This window comes from Aquila chrysaetos, chromosome Z (genome assembly GCF_900496995.4).
Source record: "Aquila chrysaetos chrysaetos chromosome Z, bAquChr1.4, whole genome shotgun sequence".
Classification (NCBI taxonomy): domain Eukaryota; kingdom Metazoa; phylum Chordata; class Aves; order Accipitriformes; family Accipitridae; genus Aquila; species Aquila chrysaetos.
Window position 1 is genome coordinate 9,587,531 of NC_044030.1, and position 13,263 is coordinate 9,600,793.

At 46.5% G+C, this 13,263-nt stretch overlaps 1 long non-coding RNA gene across 1 annotated transcript; it reads right to left on the reverse strand.

The window, feature by feature from the left end:
- Positions 1-702: 702 nt before the first annotated feature.
- Positions 703-7,509, reverse strand: LOC121232661. Its single transcript, XR_005931536.1, has 3 exons — positions 7,393-7,509; positions 4,820-4,824; positions 703-725 (listed from the first exon to the last, which is right to left on the reverse strand). It is a non-coding gene; the product is annotated as an uncharacterized LOC121232661 (long non-coding RNA).
- Positions 7,510-13,263: the final 5,754 nt, after the last annotated feature.

Sequence of the window (13,263 nt, forward strand, 5' to 3'; positions counted from 1 at the left end):
GTGGCTAGGTTTTTCTTTTGCAGTGCATGTCTGTTTGTATTAGGATATAATTTTCCCTGCTATCATAGGCAATATGTGCCTTCCAACTTCTTTTACCATGTCAAAAAAGGAAATCTAGAGCTGCTTTCTCTGCCTGTTCTATTAATCTGCCCCTGCCCTACTTATTGCTCATACATCTAATTTGGCATAAGGTGACACACATCCCTGGCACAGGCATTCACATTTTTACATTACTGCGGCTTGGCAGTTTATTTTTTACTTAGGTGTGTCCTTCCTCAACAGACAAGCTAATGGAGGAAATTTAATAATTTCATTACTCATTTCATCTCATGAGTCTGAATTTGTCATAATTTGCTGTGTTGATTTCTGACATCTCACTTCTTGTATCAGGTAGATAAATATTGTCCTTGGAAGTATTTTGCTGCTGAATCTTTTTTATTCCAAGTAATCTCTTTGAAACTGCCTCACGTTTGTTACCAATGTTGCAAATATTCTGGTAAAGAAATCAAAATTTAATCACATAAAAGAGTTTGGTTTGATTAAGAAGTAGGAATTTGTGAAGCATAGGTATGGGAGCATTAAGTTTGAAATGTAGTCATAGGAACTTCAGAAAATGTACTATGGGTAACCATAAGAATTCAAGTATTGTCTAAAATCAGTTAACCACAGAAACTTTGACAAAGATTTGTTGATTCGTAGTGTTTTGTTTTAGGAAACTAAGGAAACTGTTATGGACATGTCCTGGGTTCAGCTGGGATAGAGTTAATTTTTACAGGAACCTGGGAGGTGGGGGGGCATAGCCGGGGCAGCTGACCTGAACTAGCCAAGGAGCTATTCCATACCATGTGACATCATGCCCAGTATATACATGGGGAGTGGGCCGGGGGGAGGGCTCTCCTGCTCTCGACTGTCGGTGGGGAAGTGGCGGAGCGTCGGGTCCCGGGTGGTGAGCAGTTGCACTGTGCATCACTCTTTTCTGTATACTCTTTCATAGTACCGTCGTTGTTGTTGTAACTTTTTTGCGTTGTCCCAGTAAACTGCCCTTATCCCAACCCTCGAGGTTCCAGTTTTTTTCTTCTTCTTCTCTCCTCCGTCTCCCCCCTATCCCACCGGAGGGGGCGGGAGGAGTGAGCGAGCGGCTGCGTGGGTCCTTTGTTACCGGCTGGGCTGAAACCACGACAGGTCCTTTTTGGCGCCCAACGTGGGGCACGAAGGGTTGAGATAACGACAGATCTGGCCAGAGCGTGTTGAAACAAATTTGTCATACGCATTCCTTATATTAGATAAATAGATGTTAGTCACAATGTTGATTAATTTGTTTACATGGTGGCGTTTTGTAGGTCCTTATATGCTCTATGTATTGCCTGTAGTTACGTTTCTCACCTCTGGGAGAGTGATTGGGATTATCATTTTGCTGTACTGGGCAATGTCGACTTGTGAAATGATTACATCACTGGTCATGAGGTTAAGCTGGTATCTGTATGAAGCAGTGATATCATTTCCATACTTTGGGCACCTTCTATCGGATTTTATTGGTAATTACAGCCAATCCATGGGGGAGTTAGGGGGGGATACTTCCCCCCGTCCGTTCGCCTCCCTTTTCTCCTTCCGACTAATTACAACAGCTTTTGAGAACTTTGAATATCCTTGGGATGCACAAGCCACTGTGCTGTTAGTGCTATGCCTCCTGAATATGTTTCAGGTCTTGTTTAGGTGCTACAAAAAGGCTCTTTAAGAGTACCACCCAGAGATCTGCCCCAAAGCTGGATATTCATGGGTGGCACGGCATGTGGGAGGATATGGGCAGGTATCTAGAGAACTTCTCACCCCCAGTGGCTTGGAAGTTCACTCCTGAACAACTACAGAACCCTCATGAAGTGGTAGAATATTTGAAAGAAAAATGCTGTGGCTATTCCAAAGACGTACAACTCGCTGCACTGTGCTGGGCCCTGGCCAGTATCTACCAAACACTGCTTGATATTAGGCAGCACCCTCAGGGAGAAAAGGGGGAAAAGATGGAAAACAGGGCAGCAGGCACCGTGGCTACCCCTACCCCGGCAACAGGCAGCGCGGCTACCCCAACCGCAGTGACGGATACTGCAGCTAAACCAGAGAACCAACCTGTGCCGGTATCAGTCGCCCCTGTACAGAAAAAGAAACACACAAAGAAATCAGTTCGCTCAGTGAGAGATGAAGATGAACCAGGGTCATCACCGAGAACAGGAGGAAGAGGCAGAACCTGAAATAATCACCCGATCTCTATCCCTGAGTGAGTTGCGTGACATGCGAAAAGATTTTAGCCGCCACCCAGGTGAGCACATTGTTACCTGGCTGCTCCAATGCTGGGATAATGGGGCTAGTAGTGTGGAATTAGAGGGTAAGGAAGCCAAGCAGTTGGGATCTCTGTCTACGGAAGGGGGCATCGACAAGGCGATTGGGAGAAAAACACAAGTCCTCAGCCTCTGGAGGCGACTTCTGTTAGGTGTAAAGGAAAGATACCCCTTCAAGGATGAAGTTACATGTCACCAAGGCAAGTGGACCACCATGGAGAGAGGTATCCAGTACCTGAGGGAATTAGCCATGCTGGAGGTGATTTATAATGATCCAGAAAATGCGCAGTCACCCATAGACCCAGATGATGTCCAATGCACACAACCCATTGTGGCGGAAGTTTCTACAAAGTGCACCACCAACCTACGCCAACTCATTGGCAGTAATGTCCTGGAAAGAAGGCCATGGACAAACGGTGGATGAATTGGCTGTCCAACTCCGGCAATACGAAGGAAGTCTCTCTTCCTCCCTACGGGCCTGTGTCTCGGCTGTAGAGGAATTGTCCCGAGAGTTTCCAGCAATTCAAAGTGGATATGTCTTCCTCCCCACCTGTACAGGCCCGCATCGCAGCTATTGGGAGTAAGCATTCCTCTGCCCAAGAGAGAGGAGAGAGAAAGTACACACGACGGGCTAACCTGTGGTTTACCTGCGTGACCATGGAGAGGACATGAGGAAGTGGGATGGAAAACCTACCTCAGTCCTGGATGCACGGGTACGGGAGTTGCGAGAAAAAGCAACCAGGAAAGAGGATTCTTCTTGGAAAACTGCTGCTCCAGTTTCCTGTGAGGAGTCCCCCAGATGCAGTAGATGGGCTGATCACATTTCTGATCCTCTTGAAGGGACTTCTGATTCACGGGTGCGAAAAGTGAGTAACGAATATTCTAACCAGGATTAGAGGGGCCCTGCCTCCAGCCAGGTGGAGGAGAGGGACAACCGAGTCTACTGGACAGTGTGGATTCGATGGCCTGGCACATCAGACCCACAGGAATATAAGGCTCTAGTAGACACTGGTGCACAATGCACCCTAATGCCATCAAGTTATAAAGGGGCAGAACCCATCTGTATCTCTGGTGTGACAGGGGGATCCCAAGAGCTAACCGTATTAGAAGCTGAAAATGAGTCTAACCGGGAATGACTGGCATAAACACCCCATTGCAACTGGCCCAGAGGCCCCGTGCATCCTTGGTATAGATTATCTCAGGAGGGGATATTTCAAGGACCCAAAAGGGTACCGTTGGGCTTTTGGTATAGCTGCATTGGAGACGGAGGAGATTGAACAGCTGTCTACCCTGCCTGGTCTCTCTCAAGACCCTTCGGTTGTGGGGTTGCTGAAGGTTGAAGAACAACAGGTGCCAATTGCTACCACGACGGTGCACCGGCGGCAATATCGCACCAACCGAGATTCCCTGATCCCCATCCATAAGCTGATTTGCCAATTGGAGAGTCAAGGAGTGATCAGCAAGACTCACTCACCCTTTAATAGTCCCATATGGCCCGTGCGGAAATCTAATGGGGAATGGAGACTAACAGTAGACTATCGTGGGCTGAATGAAGTCACGCCACCGCTGAGCGCTGCTGTGCCAGATATGTTAGAACTTCAATATGAACTGGAATCAAAGGCAGCCAAGTGGTATGCCACATTTGACATTGCTAATGCATTTTTTTCCATCCCTTTGGCAGCGGAGTGCAGGCCACAGTTTGCCTTTACTTGGAGGGGTGTCCAGTACACCTGGAATCGACTGCCCCAGGGGTGGAAACACAGCCCCACTATTTGCCATGGACTGATCCAGGCTGCACTGGAAAAAGGTGAAGCTCCAGAGCACCTGCAATACATTGATGACATCATCGTATGGGGCAACACGGCAGAAGAAGTTTTTGAGAAAGGGAAGAAAAATAATCCAAATCCTTTTGATGGCTGGTTTTGCCATAAAAGAAAGTAAGGTCAAGGGACCTGCATAGGAGATCCAGTTCTTAGGAGTAAAATGGCAAGACGGGCGCCGTCAGATCCCTATGGATGTGATCAACAAAAGAGCAGCTATGTCCCCACCAACTAATAAAAAGGAAACACAAGCTTTCTTAGGTGTTGTGGGCTTTTGGAGAATGCATATTCCAAATTACAGTCAAATTGTAAGTCCTCTCTATCAAGTTACCCGGAAGAAGAATGGTTTTAAATGGGGGCCTGAGCAACGACAAGCTTTTGAACAAATTAAGCGGGAGATTGTTCATGCAGTAGCTCTTGGGCCAGTCCGGGCAGGACAAGATGTTATAAATGTGCTCTACACTGCAGCTGGGGAGAATGGCCCTACCTGGAGCCTCTGGCAGAAAGCACCTGGGGAGACCCGAGGTCGACCCCTGGGGTTTTGGAGTCGGGGATACAGAGGATCCGAGGCTCGCTATACTCCAACTGAAAAAGAGATATTGGCAGCATATGAAGGAGTTCGAGCTGCCTCAGAAGTAGTTGGTACTGAAACACAGCTCCTCTTAGCACCCCTACTGCCAGTGCTGGGCTGGATGTTCAAAGGGAAGGTCTCCTCTACACATCATGCAACTGATGCCACGTGGAGTAAGTGGGCCGCACTGATCACACAACGGGCTCGCATAGGAAACCCCAGTCGCCCAGGAATTGTGGAAGTGATCATGGACTGGCCAGAAGGCAAAAATTTTGGAATGTCGCCAGAGGAGGAGGTGACACGGGCTGAAGAGGCCCCGCTGTATAATAAACTGCCAGAAAATGAGAGGCAATATGCTCTGTTCACTGATGGGTCCTGTCGCATTGTGGGAAAACATCGGAGGTGGAAGGCTGCTGTATGGAGTCCTACACGACTAGTCGCAGAAACTGCTGAAGGAGAAGGTGAATCGAGTCAGTTTGCAGAGGTGAAAGCCATCCAGCTAGCGTTAGACATTGCTGAAAGAGAAAAGTGGCCAGTGCTCTATCTCTATACCGACTCATGGATGGTGGCAAATGCCCTATGGGGGTGGCTACAGCAATGGAAGAAGAGCAATTGGCAGCGCAGAGGTAAACTCATCTGGGCTGCCGCACTGTGGCAAGATATTGCTGTTCGGATAGAGAAGCTAGTGGTAAAAGTACGCCACGTAGATGCTCATGTACCCAAGAGTCGAGCCACTGAAGAACATCAAAACAACCAGCAGGCAGATCAGGCCGCCAAGATTGAAGTGTCTCAGGTGGACCTGGACTGGCAACGTAGGGGTGAGCTATTTATGGCTCAGTGGGCCCATGATACCTCGGGCCATCAGGGAAGAGATGCAACATATAGATGGGCTCACGATCGAGGGGTGGACTTAACCATGGACACTATCGCACAGGTTATCCATGAATGTGAAACATGTGCTGCAATTAAGCAAGCCAAGCGACTGAAACCCCTGTCGTATGGAGGGCGATGGCTGAAATATAAACAGTGGGAGGCCTGGCAGATTGACTATATCACACTCCCACGAACCCGCCAAGGCAAGTGCCATGTGCTTACAATGGTGGAAGCAACCACTGGATGGCTGGAAACATATCCTGTGTCCCACGCCACTGCCCAGAACACTATCCTGGGCCTTGAAGAGAAAGTCTTATGGCAACACGGTACCCCAGAAAGAATCGAGTCAGACAACGGGACTCACTTCCGAAACAACCTCATAGACACCTGGGCCAAAGAACATGGCATCGAGTGGGTATATCACATCCCTTATCACGCACCAGCCTCCGGAAAAATCAAACGATACAATGGACTGCTGAAAACTACATTGAGAGCAATGGGGGGTGGAACTTTCAAACATTGGGATACACATTTAACAAAAGCCACCTGGTTAGTTAATACTAGAGGATCCACCAATCGGGCGGGCCCCGCCCAACCAAGACTTCCACATACTGTAGAAGGGATAAAGTTCCTGTAGTGCACATGAGGAGTATGTTAGGAAAGACAGTCTGGGTTAGTCCTCCCTCACGCAGAGACAAACCCATCCAAGGGGTGGTTTTTGCTCAGGGACCTGGGTACACCTGGTGGGTGATGCAGAAGGATGGAGAAGTTCGATGTGTACCTCAGGGAGATTTGATTTTGGGAGAGAATAGCCAGTGAACTAGGCTGTATGATATTTAACTGCTAAATAACCTGCCAACGTATGTCATTGTATCTATAGTGTCTATACGCTATATCAAGGGTATTACTGTAAGAATTACCCAAATGACTGAAGAATGGACTTTGAAACTGAGCCAAGAACAACAGTGATAGAACTTGAACTGGCGCCCAGCAATTTCCTCAAGATCAACATCTTCGACCTGCAGACCAAGGGTGTGGGTTGCATCAAATGTACCAGCCAGGAAGTTCCAGAGACAGCATACAACAACCCAACACCTCACACCATCTCTCTTATCCTGAAGAAGTGTTACAAACAGATGGAGCCTCAAAGTCATGGACTAAATAAAATTGATGGACACATTGGAGGGATAACCCATTGACTAAGGGAATACTATTGTATGTGTGTGTGGGGGGGGGGGGGGGGGGGGTCCATATACATATATATCTATATATAAGACAAGGAAAGTGGTAGCGGTTGATTGGAAAATGTAAGATCTGGGCATGATGTAAATGGTATAGAATAAGGGGTGGATAATGTCCTGGGTTCAGCTGGGATAGAGTTAATTTTTACAGGAACCTGGGAGGTGGGGGGGCATAGCCGGGGCAGCTGACCTGAACTAGCCAAGGAGCTATTCCATACCATGTGACATCATGCTCAGTATATACATGGGGAGTGGGCCGGGGGGAGGGCTCTCCTGCTCTCGACTTTCGGTGGGGGAAGTGGCGGAGCGTCGGGTCCCGGGTGGTGAGCAGTTGCACTGTGCATCACGCTTTTCTGTATACTCTTTCATTAGTACCGTCATTGTTGTTGTAACTTTTTTTTGCGTTGTCCCAGTAAACTGCCCTTATCCCAACCCTCGAGGTTCCAGTTTTTTCTTCTTTTCTCTCCTCCGTCTCCCCCCTATCCCACCGGAGGGGGCGGGAGGAGTGAGCGAGCGGCTGCGTGGTCCTTTGTTACCGGCTGGGCTGAAACCACGACAGGACACCAGTTTGCTGCTTGGAAACACCTTACCCTTCCCACCTCGATCTAATTATCGAGGATTCTAATCAGTAGAGTTAAGTGAGATTAACCAATGATTGTTTTAACATAAGAATATTAATAAGAAGGTGTGACTGAAGGACCAACTATTAGAAAGGTAACATTTAAGAATAGACATAGTATGCATTTTTATGTAAACTAATATAGATGATGGTGAGAATCGTACTGCACAGAATCACCTAAGAGAGCTCAAGAAGCGGACAAGTGAGGAAGACTATGGAAGACCACCAGAGGGCTTCTGAAGACCACCAGAGACCTTCACTGCACCTGCATGAAGAGACATTTACATATGCTAATGATGTATTGGAAAGTTAATGATTATGTATAACATTTTCCAGAAATTTAGTGAATATGTACAACGGGTGTGTATTTAACCTGCACAGTTAGACTAAACAGGTGCACACAATAGGTGGAGCGATCCCCCGTGTGCGCAGCACTGCAATAAAGGAGTGACTGTTTCTTAACTTCTCATTGCTGTTAAGGAGTTTTATTCCGGATTTCGGTAACACCAAGACCTCCACACACCTCCCAGCACTCAGAAGAGGCAGCACCAATGTAACTGATTGTGAACTCTGTAACTTGGCTAATGTTCCTGTAATTTGCTACTACGTTTTACTTTCTCAAGAAATACTGATTTCTGTCTATAGACTGCTAGATGCTGGGGGATAGAGTCTGCAGGGAGCTCAGGGAAGCTGCCAAAGGAAACTTCCACAATAGCTCCCTACTTTAAAATCATCATATCCTGGGATCGGTGCAGACCTCTTGATACCTTTTTATCCAATTAAATCTTTCAGAGAAAGATATGAAGTGAATTTCAAAGGGAACATTTTTATTTGGTGGAGTTGGCAACATAAAGAAACCGTTTTGCAAAATGTGTGCAAATGCAGTTTTACAGAAAGTAGTGAATAAATACTTGGTTTTGCTCCTAGAAACCTTTGCTCAGTGATACTTGCAGGCAGGATTCACCTGTGCCGGTGTCTGCCTGGGGGCTGGGAATTGGATGAAAAAACAACAGCCCGTTACAATGCAAAGCAAGCAGCTAAGAGAACAAATACAGAACACTTAATGATAATGTCCTGGCACACTGTCCCTTGTGTCCTATTCAGACACCTAGATCAAAGCCTTATGCAAATGCTCAAAGGCACGCTCCAGGTAAAAGCAAACTCTTAAACAGCTCTGGATGTAAAAGCAGCTCCATTCCCACACTTTGATAATCCCAAAGACAAAGACACTGTTTTTTTAATCTCTTTTAAGTTCTTGAACTAAAATATTTATTTTACCAAACCCATGTTAAAAAAAAAAAAAAAGCAACAAAACAACACCCCCCCCCCAACTTTTTTTCCCTTTTCTGTTTCTGTTGTATTTGCATTAACATTTATATAAATTCCAAGATAACTTTGAGGGTAATGAAAACAGAGCTTATTTATCACAATTTCACTGTCTCTTTGGCTCCACTAAAAATGAAAAGATTCATTTTCTAGTTGAAGTTTTGGACTGGGACTCAGAAGACATAGTGCTTGCTACGTATTTGGATTACTCTGGATGCATCACTTTGGTTCTGTACACTATGTTCTGTTTCAGCTTCAACTTCCTTCAACATTCCTTCCTTCTTCTACCCCTTATCAAACCCTGTGAGTCTGAGCCCGGGAGAGCATAGGAAACTAAGCCCACAGTCTCTGCTCCTCAGCACCATTTGGGTAAGCAGAATGATGGAAAATACCACTGAATCAATATTCTGGAGAGTAAAGACTATGGGTTTGGGATCTGAAAAATCAGTTCTTGTAACTATTTCTACAACCCTTTTTAGTGTACTGTTAGATTATTCCAAAAGTAATTCTGGGGAAGTGAATACTATTCAATGTGAATCAGGTAGTGAGACAGCAGAAAGAACAAGGTATGGGGAATTTAGATCCAACAGTTTTAAACATGAGCCTGTACTGTTTGGGAATTTCTGTAAGACTACCTATGTAATAAATTTACAGCTAAAAAAAGTCTTAAAAATACTGAGAACACTAATAGTACAAAGTGAACTTCACATAAGTGGAGTCGGTTCATACAAGTCTTTCTTTAAGGCAAGTCATCAATACCTTGTTTTTAATCAGATTGAAAAGGGAGATAATACCTATCTTATGCCTGCTTGTGGCGTAAGTCGGCAACAAAGCACCACGAAGACACTCGCTTACTCCTCCCCCCTGGCCCCGGCGGGATGAGAAGAAAATATACAGAAATGCACGTGGGTCGAGACAAGGACAGGGAGGGATCACTCACCGCTTATGGTCAGGGGCAAAAAACAGCCTCAACTTGGGGAACAAACAAAATCAATTTAATTTTCTACCAATCAAATCAAAACAACGATAATGAGAAGTAAAACCAAATCTTAAAAACACCCTCCCCCCACCCCTCCCTCCTTCCCAGGCACAGCTTCACTCCTGGTTTTCTCTACCTCCTCCCCTCCGGCTGCGCAGGGGCATGGGGAATGGGGGTTACGGTCAGTTCCTCACAGGTTGTCTCCGCTGCTTCTTCCTCCCCAGGGGCAGGACTCCTCGCTCTTCTGCTCTGGCGTGGGGTCCCTCCCACGGGCCATGGGTGGGCATCTGCTGCCCCGCTGCCCTCCGTGGGCTGGGGGGGGACAGCCTGCCGCCTCACCACGGGCTGCGGGGGCATCAGCCTCCTGCGGCACACCTCCTCCCCTCCTTCCTCGCTGACCTTGCTGCCTGCACAGGGGTTTCTCTCACATCCCACTCTCCTGCCCCGCTGCAGGCTCCCCTTCTTAAACCTGTTCTCCCAGAGGGCGACCACCGTCGCTGACGGGCTCGGCCTTGGCCAGCGGCGGGTCCGACTTGGAGCGGGGGAAGCTTCTAGCAGCTTCTCACAGGAGCCGGCCCTGCGGCCCCCTCCCCCGCTACCAAAACCCCACCACACAAACCCAAAACAGGGCTACACACAAGTTTTCTGTGCGTGCAAGAAGTTCATGTGGTTTTAAGTGGAGCTTGCAGAGACTGACGCAAACATCAGACCAACCTAATTCAGCTCATCCCATGGCCACTCTGATAAGACAATATGAGAAGCTAGAGGACACGTCCAAGCCAAAAGTGTCATCTGGATTAGGTATCTGGAGAGGAAGGTAGCTCTCTGGAAATATAACAGAATCCCTCTAAAATAACATGGGTCAGAACACTGTAAGAATAATAGAAGAAAAAAACACCATTTAAGAAAGCAGGAAAGAAAGATGGTGGGATAACTGTATACAGGAGAGAGGCACAAGCAATGGAAAGACATCGGTTTTAAAACCTGCTGCAAGCATAACCTACCTGTCCCATCACCAACGTAAAGCAATGGTGTGACTTCATTTAAATACAAGTTGAATAGAAAATCATAGTTTTCAAATGTGCCCACCACCCCAAGTATCATTATCATTAATGGGAATAGTTGGATGGTGAGTACAACTCAAAGACTGGCAAATTTTGTCCAGTAATTCAGCTGAAAAGCAAGGAGAAGAAAGCAGCAGACACGGGCTTCTGGTACTGTTAAGGCAATGAGACCACACTGTCCTTCACTTTTCAGAGTGTCATGATTTAACCCCAGCCAGCAGCTAAGCACCACGCAGCCGCGCACTCACTTCCCCCCCACACCCAGTGGGATGGGGAAGAAAATCAGGAAAAGAAGTAAAACTTGTGGATTGAGATAAGAACGGTTTAATAGAACAGAAAGAAAGAAACTAATAATGATAATGATAACACTAATAAAATGACAATAATAATAATAAAAGGATTGGAATATACAAGTGATGCACAATGCAATTGCTCACCACCCACTGATCGATGCCTAGTTAGACCCCACACAGCAATCCCCCCAGCCCCACTGCCCCCAGTTTATATACTAGACCTGACGTCACACGGTATGGAATACCCCTTTGGCCAGTTGGGGTCAGCTGTCCTGGCTGTGTCCCCTCCCAACTTCTTGTGCCCCTCCAGCCTTCTTGCTGGTTGGGCATCAGAAGCTGAAAAATCCTTGACTTAGTCTAAACACTACTTAGCAACAACTGAAAACATCAGTGTGTGTGACGGAAAAGGACTTAACTGCAAGGTTCAAGCAAACGACTTGAACTTCACTGTGGCAGTACATCCCACTCCTCCCATCCTGCCAGCAGAAAACAAAACTTCTCCAGGCAGGGAGAAGGGGAAGGAAACCCTGGAGGCTGCAGATTGAAATTTGAACTGGCCAAATGAGATGCGCCAGGTACACCGAGGTGACCCTCCTGGCCAATAGATTAAATGACCACAGATCAGATTCGACAGGGCTATAAACGGGGTCCCGCCGGAGGACACGTTGGAGTCAGTCCTCCTGGGAGCAGCGGGTCTGCAGTCGGGGACTCCCCCTCGGGTCGGGTCACTGCCCGAGGTAACTCCTCGAGGGAGAGAGCCCTCAGCTTTTAGGGGAGTGATACGTGCGTTTTGAGCCATCACTTTAAATCTTGGGGATTCTTAAGTCGGCCGTGTAGTATTAATTCTCTTTACATCATTGAGCCTGTGGTTTTATAAAATGTTACCGGACTTCTAACTAACTTTTGCTGAAGAATAAATCTGAGTTTTAACACCTGTTGGATTTGGTTAGTCGTGCATCCGTAACATTCACTCACAGACTTAACTGCAAGGTTCAAGCAAACAACTTATTTGAACTTACAGAGTTAACACACCAGTATTGCAGGTTTTACAGATACAATGGAGGAATGCACTATTGCAATTTTTTAAGGCAAGAGTAGTACATTATTACAACCACAAGCAATTAACAGACAACCACAAACGCATTTACAAACTTAAAGCATAAACAATATTCACTTACCCCTCCAGGTAAGGGCTCTCAATCCCAGGGAAGTTACCTTGACCAGCATTCCGATCAAGGGCGGGGAAGGGTTTCCTTCGCAAGCCAACTGCATAGTTAGAGAAGTGACTCCCCCCATTTCCAACCTGAATCTTCAGAGTTTTTGTCCCCTGACTTGTGGAATGGTGTGTATGACTATGTCTGAGTGGATAATGATATATGCCTAAATGGATTATGTATATCTGAGTGGAGTTTACCCTTATCTTTCCTTCATTGGTCTGTGATTGTTTGAATACACAAGGTTGTCATTTGAAACTGAAGCTGAAACCCTCCGGTTTTGGGGTTTTATTTTACCTTGCTTCCTCAGGCAACTGAACAGTGGTTGACTTGAGACTCAGGGCATACTATTTGTTAAGGGATTTCAAGGCTCAGTTCAGGTTTTGGTTCTTTGAATGGTGCAGCCACTGCCCTGTTTACTTTAGGGTTTATCAGACACCCCAGGGCTAAGCTGTCTACACAGCTCCCCGTGAGTCGTGAGTCGTCTCTGCAGAGAGACAGGGCCTCAAGGCAACCCAAGGCTGGGTCACTTTTGTAACCCCCCATGAGTCGCCTGTGGGCACTAGACACGGTGAAACTCGTTTGTGAACGATGAGCCGGACAATCCACACAGTGTGTTATCAACATTCTTCTCATACTGAACCCAAAACATAGCACTACACCAGCTACTAGGAAGACAATTATCTCTATCCCAGCTGAAACCAGGACAGTATCCACCCCTTATTCTATACCATTTATGTCATTTTCAGTTCCCATATTTTCCATTACTTCCTAGTCAATCATCATCACCTTTTCCGTCCTTTGAGATATGGAGACATATATATATATATATATATACACACACAGAGATATCATGCACTTAGTTTATGGGCCATGTTTATAAAATGTTCATTGAGTTCATTTAGTCCCTGACTTTGGGCTCCATCTGTCATA